The sequence below is a fragment of the Macaca fascicularis genome, chromosome 3, assembly GCF_037993035.2.
Source record: "Macaca fascicularis isolate 582-1 chromosome 3, T2T-MFA8v1.1".
NCBI lineage: Eukaryota > Metazoa > Chordata > Mammalia > Primates > Cercopithecidae > Macaca > Macaca fascicularis.
This window is the reverse complement of record NC_088377.1, coordinates 137,714,499-137,720,812: the sequence shown is the minus strand read 5'-3', so window position 1 is coordinate 137,720,812 and position 6,314 is coordinate 137,714,499. Positions and strand designations below refer to the sequence as shown.

General features: G+C 39.5%; 1 pseudogene; it reads left to right on the top strand.

Moving 5' to 3' along the window:
- The first annotated feature begins 4,659 nt into the window (after positions 1-4,659).
- On the top strand, positions 4,660-5,307 carry LOC102133135 (UV excision repair protein RAD23 homolog B pseudogene; annotated as a pseudogene).
- The last annotated feature ends 1,007 nt before the right edge of the window (positions 5,308-6,314 follow it).

Here is a 6,314-nt window from a genome sequence, read left to right as displayed (position 1 = left end):
TACTTTAATATGTTCTGGTTTCTAATCTGCCCTTTATTCCCTCCATCTATAAACCTACTTCCTCCCTCTAAATAAATGAACACATCTAGATCCCTTCCCACAAACGCTCTTCTGCTCCATGTCAATTAGGATAAAAATCAAATCCTTATAGTTGTCTAGGAGGTCTTTCTTGATGTGGACCCCTACTATATCTTTGACCTTATCCATCATTTTCCTTCTTCCTCACCCCATTCAAGACACATTGAGTCCGTTGATAATTCTCCCACTTCAGGGACTTGTGCATACTGTTTCCTCTTGCTAGAAAGCTCATCCCTCAGAAATACATGTTTTACTCGTAGTAACTCTAAATTTTTATCGGAAGTCAAAAAGTTAAGAAAGTATAATTACTAAGAAAATAAATACTGAATATAATTAATTATAATGTATAATGCTAAACACTAATTTCAACTATCTACAAGCATCTGTAATAATGTTTTTAACTGGAAATAATTTTTTAAAGCAATATTTACAGTAAAAGAGCATGTGTTGGATCCTGGTTTAATACTATGTGACTGAGTGGTACCCTTGATCAAAATATTTAACTTTTCTGAGTATTATTTTCTATCACCTGTATCATAGATGTAATAATAATAACTTAAGTAGAATACATATTCTGAAACACATATGATTATACTCGAACTTTTAATATGCAAATATTTCTATATTTTTATATGGTCTTCATGTTAATATTAGCATATTCGTATATTTAAATAAGTTTTCCTGTTTCAATTTTTGGATTATGAAAAGGTCTGCATGAAAGTTTATAAATATGTTACTTGTTTTATTTGTACCATTTGAACAGTGGGTTATTTTTTTCCCTTAAAAACTGCTTCCTGACTGGGCACTGTGGCTCACGCCTGTAATCCCAGGACTTTGGGAGGCTGAGGCTGGAGGATCACGAGGTCAACAAATAGAGATCATCCTAGCCAACATGATGAAAACCCGTCTCTACTAAAAATAAAAAAATTAGCTGGGCGTGGTGGTGTGCACCTGTAATCTCAGCTACTCAGGAGGCTGAGGTAGGAGAATCACTTGAACCCGAGAGGTGGAGGTTGCAGTGAATGGAGATCTCGCCACTGTACTCCAGCCTGGCAAAAGAGCAAGACTCCATTAAAAAAAAAAAAAAAAAAAAGAAAACAGAAAAAAAACTTACGACAATAACATAAAAAGCAGCATAATTGGTTTTTCAGGATTGAAATAGCTTAGCTCTTGTATTATTCCCAGTGTTTCATATTTTCAAAGGCATTGCTATAAATATAGAATGTCTCCTGTGTACTGTTGAAGAGATGTAAGTAGCAACCTAATACCTCTTCATTCTCATTCATGAAATGAAACCTCTGCAGAAAGACAATATACTCTCTCAGAATAGAGAGAGCTAATATCTCAAAAGAAAGCTAATATCTCATCAGAACCTTTAGATTACTTATCTTTTGACTTTCTTTCAATCCATCAGCCTCTCTTATCTTTACTTCCTCCTTATCCTGCTTAGAGTCTAACATTTCCCTGTTTCAATAATGCTATTGCCGATAACCTAAACTCCTTAGTCCCTCTCTCTTATTCTTCAACTACTGGGCAAAACACAAGCTCTGGATTAACATGATTATCTAATGATATAGTTTAGCTTTGTGTCCTCACCCAAATCTCAACTTAAATTTTAATCCCATAATCCCCACATGTCATGATGATGACCTAGTGGGAGATCATTGAATCATGGGGGCAATTCCTCCATACTGTTCTCTTGATAGTGAGTGAGTTCTCACAAGATATGATGGTTTTATAAGCGTCTGGCACTCCTTTTCTCTCCTGTCAGCCTGTGAAGAGGTGACTTTCATCCTGATTGTAAGTTTCCTATGGTCTTCCCAGCCATGCAGAACTCTGAGTCAATTAAACCTCTTTTCTTTATAGATTACCAAGTCTCGGGTATTTCTTCACAGCAGTGTGAGAATGGACTAATACACCTGCTTTCTCTGTGTCTAGACACAAAGTAGCTAGGTATTTTCTCAAAAAGCCATGACAAGGAGGATGGATATTACACTGAAGGTATAAACAGTAACTCACTTGGGCTCTCTTCACTGTCCAGCAAATTCAGGATCTTTGGCTATTAAACCCATAGTCTCACTCTTCTCAGTACTTTTTTCCAAAACATTCCTTCTCAAATGTGTAAGCTACCCTTCCCCAAAATCTTTCCTCATTTATAGCATATAACCTGGATGTCTATTTCATAGAAAAAGCTAAAAACTTACGCATATATGCTTTTGTTTCCTGCACACATTTCTGTTGATTAATTGTTGATTAAAGAGGGATGCGGTATCCCTCCTTCATCTGTCATTGATATTTCTAGCTATAGGCTGAATTCTATCTCTTCCCCCTTCTTAGAAACTGTGCATTATAAATTGCTTATCCCTTTTCTCTTTCAATTGCTCTTTTTAAAGTAGATGTATAAATGTGCTCAAGTCTTCATATTAAAAAGAAAAAGAAAAATAGCAGTCTTCCTTCAAACTCTTATTCTCTATACTATCTATCTCCTCGACAGCCTCGTCCCTGTTACAGCAAAGCATTCTTTAACATCCTCTTTACTCTCTTTTTCTGTACTTCATCTTTCTTTTCAAATTGCTATTGTTAGGCCGCTGATCCTATCACATCACTAAATAGGTGAGTGATGCTTTCATGTCACAAACCACTGCTCATTATTCAGCTCTTATAAAAAATATGCAAATAAAAAAGAAAAACTAAGAAACCAATGGCCTATAATTTCTATGTCAAGATTTTCCATAGTCTGTAATAATTTCCCTCTGTCCAAGACCTACTCTCTTTAATCACCAACTTTACAAACGTTTATTTCTAAATAGTTTTCTTTGAAAATGTTTTTTCTCTTTTTTTTTTTTTAATCAGGGTCTCACTCTGTCACCCAGACTGGAGTGCAGTAGTGTCATCACAGCTCACTTTAGCCTTGACCTCCTGGGCTCAAACAATCCTCCCACCTCAGCCTGCTGAGTAACTGGGACTACACACAGGTGCCAACCTGCCTGGCTAATTTTATTTTTATTATTTTTTTACAGATGGGATCTCACTATGTTGCCCTGCCTCATAAACATGAATTTTAAAAATTATTTTCAATATTCTTACACCAAGCTTATAGATACTGAATCTATGAACTATGGTTTTCTAGATATGTTAGTTATCTGTCACTGAGGAACAACATTACCACAAACTCAGTGACTTAAAACAATACACTAACTCTCTCATAGTTTCTGGGGAAGAAGGCTGGCACAGCTTAGCTAGGTCCTCTGCTCAGGGTCTGGCAAGGCTGCAATCAGTGTCCGCTAGAGCTGAAGTCTCATTACAGGCTCTGCAAGAGAAGGATCTGCTTCACTCAAGTTGCTGGTTAAATTCAGCTTCTTGTAACTGTAGGACTGAGGGATTCAGTTTCTTATAGCCTGTCACTCCAAAGGCTGCCCTCAGTCCTATAGGTCTCCCACAGATTCTTATTACATGGTGCTCCCCAACATAGCCTCTAGCTTCCTCAAAGTGAACAAGGGAGAGAGTCCAACAAGATGAGCACTACAATCTAATACCATTTAATCATGTAATCACATAGACATAAACATATACATCCCATCACCTTTGCCATTATCTATTGACTAGAAGGAAGTCATGTGTCTCACTCACACTCAAGGGAAGAGGATCACACAAGAGCACAAACACTAGGAGGTGGAGATCTCTGGGGTCACCTTAAGAATTTGTCTAACACTGAGAGGCAGGTCATGATGATGATGACCACCATCCTGTGGTGGACTAATGGATTCTCTTATGTCACAGAGTTCCTCATGCCTCCTGCAGACTCAATGCACTTGTTCACAAGGAAAGCCATAGTTGAGGAGGCATCAGCATGACCTTGGGCCTGGGCTGTTGGTGAGACCACCCAGATGGGTGAATATGACAAGCCTCCAACCCCACCACCTTCCTTCCTAGAGCACAAGGAGCGCAGATGACCCCAAGGCCTGGCTGGGCCACAGACCCAGCCTGGCTGGCACCAGCAATGGCCCTGCAGTGGAGCTGTGAGGGGCACCACACAGATCACCCTAAAACTTAGGCAGCCAACCTTCAAGTTCAACATCGACTCTGAAGAGACAGTGAAAGTACTGCAAAGGAAGGTTGAATCTGAAAAGAGGAAAGATGACTTTCTGGTAGCAGGTCAAAAATTATTTTATGCAGGCAAAATCCTCAATGATGATACTGCTCTCAAAAAATATAAACTTGTTGAGTCTATGGTGATAAAACCCAAACAGTGACAATACCAGTTCCAGCTACAATGCAGCAATCAAATCCTGCCACCACTATGAAGTGAGTTCCTCCACAGCAGCTGCTGTGGCTCAGGCTGCAACCCTCATCTCTGCCTTGGCTCCCACATCCACACCTGTATCTATCATCCCACCAACAACGCCATGTCCTGAACATGTACCTTCTAGTGCAATGAAACAAGATAAACCTGCAGAAAAGTCAGCAGAAATACCAGTGGCTACTAGTTCAACATTAACTGAGAGTAGAGCAGTGGATTCTTCTCTGCCAAACCTTGTTGAAGTTGCAAATGCACTTGTAAAAAGTCAGTCCTATGAGAATATGGTAACTGAGATCATGTCAATGGGCTATAAACAAGAGCAAGAAATTGTGTCCCTGAGAGCCGTTTTCAACAATCCTGACAGAGCAGTGCAGTATCTTTTAATAGGAATCCCTGGAGGTAGAAAAAGTCAGGCTGTGGTTGAGCACCTCCCCCCACCCCCAATCAGGTACTACTAGGACCCCTCAGTCTTCAGCAGTGTCTTCAGCTGCTGCAACTATGACAGCAACAACTACAAGTTCTGGGGAACATCCCCATGAAATTTTATAGAATCAGCCTCAGTTTTGACAGATGAGACAAATTACTCAATAGAGTCCTTCCCTGCTTTTCCAGCATCGCTATAACAGATAGGTCAAGAGAATCCTTAATTGCTGCAGCAAATTAGCCAACACCAGGAGCATTTTATTCGGATGGTAAATGAGCTAGTTCAAGAAGCTGGTGATCATGGAGGAAGAGGTGGAAGTGGCAGGAGAGCAAATGCAAAGTTGGAAATGGTCATATGGACTACATTCTAGTAGTTAGGATAAAGAAGCTATAGAAAGGTTAAAGACATTAAGATTTCCTGAAAAACTTATGAGCATATTTCGTTTGTGAGAAGAATCAGTTTGGCTACCAATTTTCTTCTATAGCAGAACTTGAATGAAGATTGAAAGGGACTTTTTTGTATCTTATGCTTCACACCAGTGCATTACACTAACTACATCCAGTGGGTTGTCTGGAAAGCCTTGGAATCCTACCCACAATACTTTGTATATGATAGATTGTTGGAGGTGGGGAGGGTGGGATCTAGGATATAGGGCAGGGATGAATACAGTACACGTCTGCTTCAATTAGATGCTGCACATCCAAACAGTATGATTATACAACCTGCTTTTGCAGGTCTTTATTTCTTCTATAAAGTAGGTAACTTTCTCTAGGTTTCACTCCTTTTAGTGTACTAGATACAGAAATTTAGTGTAATGCCCTGCTTTGTATTTCTTTGACTTAGCATTGGTTTCAGAAATAATCATTGGTATGTAGAATTTTCAGTCTTTGTTTCATGAAAACACTGGATAAGGGCTTTGTGGAATTAAAAAGAAACTCTATGGCAACTGTAAAGAGAAATGCCAAATTATTGATGGTTAATTGTTGCTACTTCACAAAAGTTTAAAATTAATGTATAAGAAAGCCCATTCTTTCCTGTTAAATACCTGGGGTGGGGTAGGGGAGAAAAGGAAGCTTTTCTTACAATGAAAATAACTACTTTAACTATTTTAAAATTTCTTGATAACTTAATTACAGGCCTTTTTAAATTTTTATTTTTTGAAACAGTCTTGCTCTTTCACACAGGCTGGAGTGCAGTGGCCTGATCATGGCTTACTGTAGCCTTGACCTCCTGGGCTCAAGTGATTCTCCTGTCTCAGGCTCCCAAGTAGCTGGGACTTACAGACACACACCACCATGCCTGGCTAATTTTTAATTTTTTGTAAAGACAAGATCGGCCGGGCGCGGTGGCTCAAGCCTGTAATCCCAGCACTTTGGGAGGCCGAGGCAGGTGGATCACGAGGTCAGGAGATCGAGACTATCCTGGCTAACATGGTGAAACCCCGTCTCTACTAAAAATACAAAAAACTAGCCGGGCGTGGTGGCGGGCGCCTGTAGTCTCAGCTACTTGGGA